This window comes from Oryx dammah, unplaced genomic scaffold, assembly GCF_014754425.2.
Source record: "Oryx dammah isolate SB20612 unplaced genomic scaffold, SCBI_Odam_1.1 HiC_scaffold_28, whole genome shotgun sequence".
Lineage (NCBI taxonomy): Eukaryota > Metazoa > Chordata > Mammalia > Artiodactyla > Bovidae > Oryx > Oryx dammah.
The window spans coordinates 99,737,245-99,751,123 of NW_024070212.1; positions in this window are offsets into that span (position 1 = coordinate 99,737,245).

The following is a 13,879-nucleotide window of genomic DNA, read 5'->3' on the forward strand; positions in this document are numbered from 1 at the left end:
TTGAGTTTTGACAGGTTTTCCACTATTGTTTTTTGTTTGTTTAAAATTCCAGTCCAGGATCCCATATTGCATTAATTGACATGCTTCTTTGATCCTCTCCAATCTATAGTAGTTTCTCTATTTCCTTGTTTTTCCCCATCTGGACATTTTTGAAGGGCACTGGCCAGGTATTTTATAGAATGTTCCTCAGTTAAAGTTTTTCAGACGTTTTCTATGACTGGATTGGATGTACGCCCTTTTTCATCACAGAGGTGAAGTGTGCTGTTAGGGTATATGACATGAACATGACGTTACTCCTGGGTAGAGACAACCTCACGGCAGCCCTGAAATTTTTCTCTTTGTCTTAACAGTCTTTTTCACATTGTGGGAATAACAAATAAAAGCAGTTTTTACCATACTGTTGAACCACTCTGGAAGAATTAGGAGCCTAGTAGTTTTTTTTTTTTTTTTCTAAAATTCCTTTTGGGGTGCATTGCCTCAGGATACCCAAGCAGTAAGCAGCAAACCTTTGGTGATATTCAGTGTCTCTCTGGGCAGTCTCACAAGCAAATACAAAAATAAGTTCTAAATAGTTGCCACAGAAATAATCTGGATGCAAAAGAGAGCAGGATCCAGCAGAAAGCTAAGATTAAGTCAAAAGTGCCAGAAAAACTGGTTAGTTCACAATCATAAGAGCAAAGGTGACTGAGAATGAAAGGGCTACATCCTTGCCTATGTTACTAATCAGTTAGAATATTATATTATATCTCACCCAAGATAGATGAGTCATGGTGGAGAGTTCTGACAAAACGTGGTCCACTGGAGAAGGGAATGGCAAACCACTTCAACATTCTTGCCTTGAGAACCCCATGAACAATATGAAAGAGCAAAAAGATATATCACTGAAAGATGAACTCCCTAGGTCAGTAGGTGTCCAATATGCTGCTGGAGAAGAGCAGAGAAATAGCTCCAGAAGGAAAGAAGAGGCTGAACCAAAGTGAAAACAACGCCCAGTTGTAGATGTGTCTGGTGGTGAAAGCAAAGTACAATGCTGTAAAGAACAATATCACGTAGAAACCTGGAATGTTAGGTCCATGAATCAAAGCAAATTGGAAGTGGTCAAACAGGAGACAGCAAGAGAGAACATCAACATTTTAGGAATCAGTGAACTAAAATGGACTGGAATGGGTGAATTTAATTCAGATGACCATTATATCTACTGCTGTGGGCAAGAATCCCTTAGAAGAAATGGAGTAGCCAGCATAGTAAACAAAAGAGTCCGAAATACAGTACTTGGATGCAATCTCAAAAAGGACAGAATGATCTCTGTTCATTTCCAAGGCAAACCATTCAATATCACAGATATCCAAGTCTATGCCCCAACAACTAATGCTGAAGAAGCTAAAGTTGAACAGTTCTGTGAAGACCTACAAGATCTTCTATAACTAATACCAAAAAAAAGGATGTCCTTTTCATCACAGGGGACCAGAATATAAAAGTAAGAAGTCAAGAGATAATTGGAGTAATAGGCAAGTTTGGCCTTGGAGTACAAAAAAAAGCAGGGCAAAGACTAACAAGACAATGTGTTCTGCCGAGAGAATGCACTGGTCATAGCAAACACCCTCTTCCAACAACACATGAGATGACTCTACACATGGACATCACCAGATGGTTAATAATGAAATCAGATTGATTATATTCTTTGCAGCTGACAATAAAAAGCTCCATACAGTCAGCAAAAACATGCCGGAGCTGACTATGATTGTCAGCTCCTTATTGCGAGATTCAGACTTAAATTGAAGAAAGTAGGGAAAACCACTAAGTCATTCAGATATCAGTTCAGTTCAGTTCAGTTGCTCAGTCGTGTCCGACTCTTTGCGACCCCATGAATCGCAGCACGCCAGGCCTCCCTGTCCATCACCAACTCCCGGAGCTCACTCAGACTCACGTCCATTGAGTCAGCAATGCCATCCAGCCATCTCATCCTCTGTCATCCCCTTCTCCTCCCGCCCCCAATCCCTCCCAGCATCAGAGTCTTTTCCAATGAGTCAACTCTTCGCATGAGGTGGCCAAAGTACTGGGGCTTCAGCTTTAGCATCATTCCTTCCAAAGAAACCCCAGGGCTGATCTCCTTCAGAATGGACTGGTTGGATCTCCTTGCAGTGCAAGGGACTCTCAAGAGCCTTCTCCAACACCACAGTTCAAACGCATCAATTCTTCAGCGCTCAGCCTTCTTCACAGTCCAACTCTCACATCCATACATGACCACAGGAAAAACCATAGCCTTGACTAGATGGACCTTAGTCGGCAAAGTGATGTCTCTGCTTTTGAATATGCTATCTAGGTTGCTCATAACTTTTCTTCCAAGCAGTAAGCGTCTTTTAATTTCATGGCTGCAATCACCATCTGCAGTGATTTGGGAGCCCCCCAAAAATAAAGTCTGACACTGTTTCCAATGTTTCCCCATCTATTTCCCATGAAGTGATGGGACGGGATGCCATGATTTCCATTTTCTGAATGTTGAGCTTTAAGCCAACTTTTTCACTCTCCTCTTTCACTTTCATCAAGAGGCTTCTTAGTTCCTCTTCACTTTCTGCCATAAGGGTGGTGTCATCTGCATATCTGAGGTTATTGCTATTTCTCCTGGCAATCTTGATTCCAGCTTGTGTTTCTTCCAGTCCAGCGTTTCTCATGATGTACTCTGCATATAAGTTAAATAAGCAGGGTGACAATATACAACTTTGACCTACTCCTTTTCCTATTTGGAACCAGTCTGTTGTTCCATGTCCAGTTCTAACTGTGGCTTCCTGACCTGCATACAGATTTCTCAAGAGGCAGGTCAGGTGGTCTGGTATTCCCATCTCTTTCAGAATTTTCCACAGTTTATTGTGATCCACACAGTCAAAGGCTTTGGCATAGTCAATAAAGTAGAAATAGATGTTTTTCTGGAACTCTCTTGCTTTTTCCATGATCCAGCAGATGTTGGCAATTTGATCTCTGGTTCCTCTGCCTTTTCTAAAACCAGCTTGAACATCAGGAGGTTCACAGTTCATGTATTGCTGAAGCCTGGCTTGGAGAATTTTGAGCATTACTTTACTAGCATGTGAGATGAGTGCAATTGTGCAGTAGTTTGAGCATTCTTTGGCATTGGCTTTCTTTGGGATTGGAATGAAAACTGACCTTTTCCAGTCCTGTGGCCACTGCTGAGTTTTCCAAATTTGCTGGTATATTGAGTGCAGCACTTTCACAGCATCATCTTTCAGGATTTGAAACAGCTCAACTGGAAATCCATCACCTCCACTAGCTTTGTTCGTAGCGATGCTTTCCAAGGCCCACATGACTTCACATTCCAGGATGTCTGGCTCTAGATGAGTGATCACATCATCATGATTATCTGGGTCGTGAAGATCTTTTTTGTACAGTTCTTCTGTGTATTCTTGCCACCTCTTCTTAATATCTTCTGCTTCTCTTAGGTCCATACCATTTCTGTCCTTTATCGAGCCCATCTTTGTATGAAATGTTCCCTTGGTATCTCTAATTTTCTTGAAGAGATCTCTAGTCTTTCCCATTCTGTTCTTTTCCTCTATTTCTTTGCATTGATCGCTGAAGAAGGCTTTCTTATCTCTTCTTGCTATTCTTTGGAACTCTGCATTCAGATGCTTATATCTTTCCTTTTCTCCTTTGCTTTTCGCCTCTCTTCTTTTCACAGCTATTTGTAAGGCCTCCCCAGACAGCCATTTTGCTTTTTGCATTTCTTTTCCATGGGGATGGTCTTGATCCCTGTCTCCTGTACAATGTCATGAACCTCATTCCATAGTTCATCAGGCACTCTATCTATCAGATCTAGTCCCTTAAATCTATTTCTCACTTCCACTGTATAATCATAAGGGATTTGATTTAGGTCATACCTGAATGGTCTAGCGGTTTTCCCTACTTTCTTCAATTTGAGTCTGAATTTGGTAATAAGGAGTTCATGATCAGAGCCACAGTCAGCTCCTGGTCTTGTTTTTGTTGACTGTATAGAGCTTCTCCATCTTTGGCTGCAAAGAATATAATCAATCTGATTTCGGTGTTGACCATCTGGTGATGTCCACGTGTAGAGTCTTCTCTTGTGTTGCTGGAAGAGGGTGTTTGCTATGACCAGTGCATTTTCTTGGCAAAACTCTATTAGTTTTCATTCAGGTATGACCTAAATCAAATCCCTTAGGATTATACAGTGGTGATCCCAGGAGAGCTGTAGCCTCTGAGCGAGTGGACGGCAAGAGGACTGGAGATGCTCAGGAGGACAGGTCTTCCAGCAGCCTGAGCAGAAACAAGGACCTAGATGTCGGCCCAAGAACCCAGGAAGGCTCCTTCTGCCTCTCTAGCCTCACCTCTCCGGGCACAGGTGAAGGGACGTGTGCTGCTTGCTTTTAAAATTTTACAGATCAGAGGCTGGTGGGGCGCCCCTTGAGCAGGTCTATGAATGGTTAAAGCCTGGGTGCTTGTTATTGGTGGTGGGGACCAGACGCGGACCTGGAGCGGAGTTGCAAGAGGATCAGAAGTCACTCTTGTGACCCCGGACGTGGATCACTGCGCCGGGATGAAACAAGTAACAGTGACACTTGGGGATAGGGGAGGGGAGATGGAAATGATTTCTCATCAAATCCAGGATTTCACCCTGGATTTGGTACTTCTGATTTTGTTTGCAGCCAAGAGAGGAAATATACAGAACTCAGTGGCTGATTGGATCCTGGGTTGACACCTCTGATGTGTTTAAGGGCCTGGATTACAAACACTAAACCTTTTGAGTTAACACGTGACTGACTCTGGGTGTGACCTCGGGCAACCTGTTTAACCTCTCTGAGCCTCAGTTTCTACATCATACACTGACACTTATAAATTCCACCTTATAGGACTATGGTAAGGATTAAATAGGCGAACTGTGTAACTCATTTACCCCACACTGTTTGAACACCTTGCAAAAGACTAAAAATGTCCCAGAGTGCCTTGTGGGTGACCTAATCAGGTAGGTACCCTGAGAGGTCGAGAATTCCCAGGTGATTGGTTTCTGTCGGCTGGGATCCGCCCAGCAGGGCATGGCCAACCAAAGAATGTTGGTCTGGGACCCCAGTACATCCCTCCCAGGCTCTATAAAAGGCCAGATGCTCCAGCCAGCGGCCCAGTCCTAGCAACTCTTGACCCACCACACTGAGGACCCTGAGCACATGATGGATGCATCAATGGTGAGTTTGAACTTGCTAAACAGAGGGGCCAAAGTCTGTGCACTGGGGTGGAAGGTCAGCAACTCCTAGGTGGACAGTCATGAACCCTAGCAGGGGACTAGGACCTGGGGAAGAAGAACCCAAATATTCGAAATGGTTCATTTCTTTGGGGCCTTGTTGATTGGGCAACCCTGCATGCATGCACTGACCAGGGGGTGCCCTGGTGCAGACAGTCCCGTTCCTGCAGAGTGGACAGTGTTGAGATTTGTCCAGTTGGTTCCGGTTCCCAAACGCCCCTTGAAGGCAAGGCTGCTGCCTGGGTGGTCCCCAGAGTCCCCAGATCACTGTGTGGTACAGGGTGGCTGCAGCCTCTGTGGGAAGGGTAGAAGGATGCACAAAATGCATAGCCATTGTGGAGGGGCCTGGGCAAGTTCTGGTAGAAACTGGACACTCTAGAGAGGGAGCTATAATCCATGAGGGGGCACTGATTTCTCCTTTCCTTGAAAAAAATTATATTTTTTAACCCAGATTTATTGAGGTATAACTACCACCCTTATGGCAGAAAGTTAAGAACTAAAGAGCCTCTTGATGAAAGTGAAAGAGGAGAGTGAAAAAGTTGGCTTAAAGCTCATTCAGAAAACTAAGATCATGACATCTGGTCCCATCACTTCATGGCAAATAGATGGAGAAACAGTGGAAAGAGTGGCTGACTTTATTTTGGGGGGGCTCCAAAATCACTGCAGATGGTGACTGCAGCCATGAAATTAAAAGACACTTACTCTTTGGAAGGAAAGTTATGACCAACCTAGATAGCATATTCAAAAGCAGAGACATTACTTTGCCAACAAAGGTCCATCTAGTCAAGGCTATGGTTTTTCCAGCGGTCATGTGTGGATGTGAGAGTTGGACTATAAAGAAGCTGAGCGCTGAAGAAATGGTGCTTTTGAAGTGTGGTGTTGGAGAAGGCTCTTGAGAGTCCCTTGGACTGCAAGGGGATCCAACCAGTCCATCCTAAAGGAGATCAGTCCTGGGTGTTCATAGGAAGGACTGATGTTGAAGCTGAAACTCCAATACTTTGGCCACCTGACGTGAAGAGCTGACTCATTTGAAAAGACCCTGATGCTGGGGAAGATTGAGGGTGGGAGGAGAAGGGGACAACAGAGGATGATATGGTTGGATGGCATCACTGACTCAATGGCTATGAGTTTGGGTAAACTCTGGGAGTTGGTGATGGACAGGGAGGCCTGGTATGCTGTGGTTCATGGGGTTGCAAAGAGTTGGACATGACTGAGCAACTGGATTGAACTGAACTGAACTGACAAACTCCCCATAGTTTTAAAGTGTACAACATGCTGATTTGATGTATGTATATGTTGTGAAATGATGACCACACTCAAAGCGGTTAACACAATCATCACCTGATGTGGTTACCTTTCTAATTTGCGTGATAAGGCTCCAGATTCACTCTCTTAGCAAATCTCTAGAATCTAATACAGTGTGATTAACTATCATCACTGGGCTGTACCTTAGATCCTCAGAACTTATTTGTCTTATGACTTGTGTGCTCTTTGACCAACATCTCCCATTTCCCCGACCCTCAGCCTCTAGCAACCACCACTCTTCTCTCCAGTTCTATGCGTGTAAAGTCGTTTCAGTTGCATCTGACTTTTTGGGACCCTACGGAGCCTGCCAGACTTCTCTGTCCATGGGATTCTCCAGGCAAGAATACTGGAGTGGGTTGCTATGCTCACCTCCAGGGAATCTTCTCTACCCAGGGATTGAACCTGCATCTCTTATGTCTCCTACATTGGCAGGCTGGTTCTTTACCACAAGCACCACTTGGGAAGCCCTTTTCTTATCTTACCTGTAAGTAATACCATGAAGTTCATGTTTTTCTCTGACATTTCATAGAATTATGCCTTCTAGGTTCATCCGTGTTGTCACAGATGTCAGGATTTCCTTCCTTTTGATGGCCGAATAATGTTCTGTAATATATATACAGGCTTTCTTTGCTCTCAGAAAGTGGAACATTTCTATGAAAACATGTGTAAGCTGAAATGGCATACAGCAATGAGGCAGTCAGTTCAGGACACTTCTTGCACAAGGATTAGCAAAACAAATGGAAATAAACCACAGATGGTCATAGACAGAGTTCAATGCTGTGCTGCTAAGGAGATGCTGAGTGTATTTCCCCAGGGAGGAGCTGCCGCTCTACTCAAGTTCACTGCAAAACAAATGATGAGCACTATTTTCATTTTCACCCCTTTTTGTAAAAGCAAAAATTCTTTCTCGGGTTTTTTTTTTTTTTTTTTAGATTATTGACCACAAAACTTTCCAAAAACTCTGGATACCTAAAGAACACATTTTCTTTATCATTCATCCTGTGGACAGACACTTGTTTCCATATCTTGGCTATGGTGACTAGGGCTGCAACGAACCTCTGAGAGTAGATCTCTTTCCAGATATAAATTTCATTTCCTTTCAATATCCAGCAGTGGAATACTGGATCATATGGTAGTTCAGGACATCCCTGGTGGCTCAGACAGTAAAGCGTCTGCCTACAATGCGGGAGATCTGGGTTCAATCCCTGGGTCGGGAAGATCCCCTGGAGAAGGAAATGGCAACCCACTCCAGTATTCTTGAGTTGCAAAGAGTCAGACATGACTGAGAGACTTCACTTTCATAGTAGTTCTAGTATTAAATTTTTCAGAAAATTCCATACTGTTTTCCACAACAGCTGCAAAAATTTGCATTCCCATCAGCAGTGTACAAGGACCCCTTTTTCTCCACATCCTGCCTCAAATTTATATCTTCTCTTTTTGTTAATATAGCTATTCTAACAAGTATGAGGTGCTGTCTCACCGTGGTTTCTGTTTGCATTACTCCGATGGTTAGTGGTGATCAGCATTTTTTTATGTGCCTGTTCACTGTCTGTATCTCTTTGCAAAAATGTCTATGAAGGTCCTTTGTCCATTTATAAGAACACGTCAGATTGTTGTTTTCCTGTGGAGTGGTATGGTTTCCATTTGTATTTAGATATGAACCCCTTCTCAGGTAAATGGTTTGCAAAGGTTTTCTCCCAGCCACAGGCTGTTTTTTCACTTTGTTCATTGTTTACTGTGCAGAAGCTTCCAGTGTGATGGAGTCCTAGTTGCTTATTTTGGCTTTTGTTTCCCATGCTTCTGGTGTCAGATCCCAAGTAATCAATGCCACGATCAGTGTCAAGGAGATTCCCCCCCATGTCTATTTCTAGAAACTTTATGGTTTCAATTTTTATATTTAAATCTTTGGTCTATTTCAAGTTAAATTTTTGTAAGTTCTATAAGATAGGTATCCAGTTTCATTCTTAAGCCTGTGTGAATCTAGTTTTGCCAAGACCCTTTATTTCAGTGACTATCTTTTTTGCGTTGTGTCTTCTTGGTACCCTGGTCAAAAATGAGTCGACCTACATGCATAGCTTTATTTCTGACTCTCTATTCTGTTTCATTCATCTATGTGTCTGCTTTTTAGCCAGCACCATATTGTTTAAATTACTATAGCTATATAATATAAGTTTGACATCAGGAGGTGCTCTGCCTCCAGCTTTTAAATTTTCTTTCTCAAATTGCTTTTGTAATTAGTATCTTTGATGGGTTGAGTTGAACTTCAGAATTGTTCTTTTTCTATTTTGTGAAAAAAGGCCATTGGAATTTTGATAGGAATCCCTTTGATTGTAGATCAACTTGGGTAATGAGGACATTTTAATAATATTAAATTTTTTCAGTCTAAGAAGAGGGGATATCTTTCCACTTCTTTGTGTCTTCTTCAATTTCATCACCATCTTATAATTTCCACTGTACAGATTTTTCACCTCTAAGGCTAAGTTCATCCCTAAATATCTTATTGTTTTGATGCCATTGTAAGGGTGTTTTTTTAAAATTTCTCTTTCTGAGAGTTCCTTGTGTATAGAAACACTACCAATTCTTGTATGTTGACTTTGTATCCTGCGAGTTTTAATAAGGGCATTTATCATTGTACACTTCTCTTCTAGAACGGCTGTTGCTGCTCTCCTAGGTTTTGGTATGTTATATATATTTCCATTTTCATTTGTCTCAAAATGTATTCTTTTCTTTTGATCGTTTCTTTGATACATGGGCTGCTCGGGAGTGTTGTTTAATTTCCACACATTTGTGAATTTTCCAATCTTTCCGTTTAATTTCTACTTTTTCACCATTTTGGTAAGAAAAGATACTGGGTATGATCTTAGTCTTAATAAATTTTTAAGTCTGTTTTTGTTTTGTGAAATTTGATCATGATCTATCTTGGAAATTGTTCTACGTGTAGCTGAGAAGAATGTGTATCAGCTGCTGCTGGATTGAATGTGGTGAGTATGACTGTTAGGTCGATAGGAGCTAACAGGCAGTTCAAGTCCAACATTTCTGTATTGATCTTCTGTCTGGATGATCTCTGTGTTGTTGAAAATGGAGAATGAAGTCCCTGACTACTGTTGTCATTGTCTCTTTCTGGCTTCAGAACCGTAGTACTGTTTAACACATTTATGTGTTCTTATGTTGAGTCCATTAACTTATAGTTGTTACATCTCTTGATTAATTGTTCCCCTTCATTACGTACTGACCTTCTTTGTCTCATGCAACAGCTTTGATTAGCGAAATTTTCTGAGGTAGTTTAGCTACCCTGGTTTTTGGTTTCCATTTCCATGGAATATATTTGTCTTCATTTCATTTTCAGCCTATATGGGTCCTGAAACTTTAAACATCAAAATTATGTTACAATTTATTAAACTCTGTAAGGCAATATCTCTGCAGGGGATTGTAGGGTATTCATGCATTTATCGAGTTTCCCACCTCCACTGATAGATAAGGGTAGCATAGGAAGAGTTTTAGTTTCAGAAATATTACTCTGACTGTCTTCGGAGGCTACACAAGATGAAGTCAACCTCTGGTTCACAGAGGACAATTAAGAGGCAGTTGCAGGCTTTTACTTTGGCCACTTGATGCAAAGAGCTGACTCATTTGAAAAGACCCTGATGCTGGGAAAGATTGAGGGCAGGAGGAGAAGGGGACGACACAGGAGGGGATGTTTGGATGGTATCACAGACTCAATGGACATGAGTTTTGGTAGGTTCCGGGAGGTGGTGATGGACAGGGAGGCCTGGTGTGCTGCAGTTCATGGGGACGCAAAGAGTCGGACATGACTGAGCGACTGAACTGAACTGAACTGAACTGAGGCAAGAAATGATGGTGGGCTAGACTAGAATTAGGTCATCAGAGATGGAGACACATGGTGTGTGGAACTGGGATTTCAGCTAGGTAGAGAACATGAACTTCCAACTTTTTTTTTTGCAGGATTTCACAACTGAAGACCAAGTTTATTGGTCAGGTAATAGCGAAGAGGCTTCAAGAGACTCCTACCTTGAAGCACTAGAAGAGCTTGAGGAATTTTTACAGAGACTTGATGAGACATATGGGACAAGTCCAGCTGCACCTGAGCCAAAACCCTATGTGCCTCCAACTGCCCATGAAGAGGACAGCCGAAAGGAATCCATGCAGAATGAGGTGATGGATCTTTTGACCCACAATGATGATTTACACATGTTTGAACATCCCTGGGACACTTTTTCTGCAGAACTAACATCAACCCATGTTAAAGCCCTTGATTTGCCCCCTGGAAACGTATGTGAGGCCTTTTTTTTTTTAACCCCAAAGTAAATTCTTTTGATAAGAGTAAACCCAAGTAACACCCTAGATGACAGATGTCATTGACACCTCAAACATCTTATGAGACTTTAGAGGCTGGATGGGGACCTAGAACTCGGAGGCGAAATCAGAAGTTCTTCACTGGATCCCTTTTCTCTGAAGACCACCCAACTAGCTCTGTCAGGCCCTTCTAAGGAAGCAGTAGAGCTCTCTAGTCTTGAGGAGCTTTCAGTCCAGTGGTGCAGGAAGGGGAGTAGACCGGCAAAACACTATTTCAAGAAAGGAAATGAGAGAAGAGGAAGTGATCCCCTGCACTGGCAGGTGGAGTCTTAACCAGTGGGCCACCAGACAAGTCCCGAATTCTTCTTTAACAGGGTTTAAGCACGGCTCCTTTTCTGGGGTCGTTGTATGAATCAAATGAGATAATGTGTTTGGACTTCCATTGATTTAAGCAAAGCTCCAGTAGGATGTCTGGGAGATGGGGCATCTTTGGAAAAGTCTCTCTGGGGATTGGAGGGGAGGAAATACAGAGAGAGGAGATTAAGTGTTTAATAAGCTACAAGGATATATTGTACAAAACAGACAGCCAATATTTTATAATTACTAAAACTGGGTATAACTTTTAACTACTATGAATCACTATATTGTACCCCTGTAACATATAATATCACCCACCAAGTATACATCAATTTCAAAAATAGTCTGTGGGCAAAGCCTCTGCAGGGGATGGTGGAGCACCCACGCATTCATCCAGAGGCCCACCTCTACAGATAGAGGAATGTAGCATAGGAACAGTTCTCATTTTAGAAATATTAGTGCATGTGGAGGGCATATGAGCTAGAGTCAACTCCAAATTCATAGAGGCCAATTAAGATGCAATTACGGACTTTGGGCAACATATGTTGGTGGGCTTGACTAGGATTGTATCAGCAGGGATGGAGAAGAAGGGACTGTGGAACTGGGATTAGATCTGGGTACGACCCATGAACTTCTTTTTCACAGGATCCTACAATTGAAGATGTAGTTCAGGTATCAGGCAGCAGCAAAGAGGTGTCGAGGTACTCCTATCTTCAGACGGTTGAGGAAATTAAGGCATTTCTACAGGAAGCCAATGAGACACATAAGGCAAGGACCCCAGCTGCCCCAGAGCCAGAGTTTCGTGTGCCTCTGACTGCCCGTGAGGAGGATGACCAAAAGGAGTCCATGCAGAGACAGGTAATGTATCCTTTGATGATTTATGCAAGCTTGAACATCCCTGGGACACTTCTCAACCAGAACTAACATCAACCCATGTTAAAACTTTTTATTTGCCCCCTGGAAACCTAAGTGAGACCATTTTTTGACCCCACTGGGAACTGCTTTGATGAGAGTAAATCCAAGTAACATGCCAGATGACAGATGTCATTGACATGCCAAATACATCCTGAGACTTTAGAGGCTGGATGCAGACCAAGAGCTGGGAGGGGAAATCAGAAGTCCTTCATTTGGTCCCTTTACTTTGATGTATATCGACCCTTCTAAGGAACAAGTAGAGTCCTCTAGCCTTGAGGAACTTTAAGTTCAGTGATGGAGGAAGAGGAGCAGACAGGCATGACACTATTTCAAGAGTAAAAATGGGAGGAAAGGAAATGCCGGAGTAAGACATTATTAGAAGTTGACTTTCAATGAGGCCTTCATCTCAGAGAGTCTGTAGGTTTTGATGGTCCTTCTGGTGGAGCGTCTCCACAATGACATTGGCCTCATGAAAGTATCCATTTCCACACCTCCAAGTGACAGTGACCTCTGCTACACTGTGGCTTTGAAAATTCCACTTCTTTCAGTGTGATTGTAGACAGCAGATGTAAGGCCATCTATTTCTTCTATGGATTTTGTGTAGAAGACGACTTCAGAGGGTCCTCAGTCTACCGTATTCAATGGCTGTATAGTCATAAGTTTTGAATATAACCTGGGAAGAATTATGATATCTGTCTCTCTGTTCTGAGAGTCAGGACAAGGCAGGGTGTCCAGGCTTTGGTGGCAGGACGGGAATGGAGATTATATTTGATAAGACAGGTTATAGTCACCGAGACAGTTTGCTGAGAGAGGTAGGCTGAACTCAAGACAGGGCAGGGATATGGCAAAACTGAGCAGACTTCTCTGACTAGAGGATGACAAGAGCTACAAAGAGGCACTCAGGGTGAAAACTGTGAGGCTACTGACATCATGGCTCTTGGCAGTCAACTGTAAACTCTCTACCAGATGCATAGGAATCTAGAAGCATAAGGATGGCTACTGAGAAGAGAAGCACAGAGTCTGGGCATGTGTACATTAAGCCTCTGCCTGTAGAGTAGCTTCTTCCTGGATGGGTTTCTGGAAGCTGATGCTTTCCAGGATAGTTCTCAGGAAGCTGCAATGCCAGAGAGAATCCCAGGAAGATTCAGGGGGTATTTTCTACAGTGCTTCAGGTCAGTGAGCACCCAGAGCAAGATAGGTCCAGTTCAAGTTAAGTCATTTCACCTCTTCGAACTTCTGTGAGTTCTTCTTTAATAGGGTTTTATCATGGCTCCTCTTTCTGGGGCAATAATGTCAATAAAGTGAGATAATGTGGTTGGGAGTTCATTAATTTAACCAAATGTCCAGTAGGATATCTGGGAGATGGGGCAGCTTTGGAAAAGTCTCCGCGTGGTAACAGGGACACTATAGAGATAGTAGATTAAGAGATACAAACTATATACAGCAAACTACAAGGATGTATTGTACAAAACAAGGAATATAGCTGATATTTTATATAAGCTAAAATTTGAGCTTCACCTTTAACTGCTGTGAATCACTAGAGTGTACACCTGTGATGTATAATATGGTACATCAAGGGTACATCAGTTTTTAAGAAGTCTGTACAACAAGGTCTCTGCAGGGAATAGTGGGATGTTTGCATTCATCTAGATTCCCACCTCCACCAATAGATAGGAAGTGCAAAAGAAGTGTTTTCATCTTAGAAATATTACTCTATGTGTGTGTGTG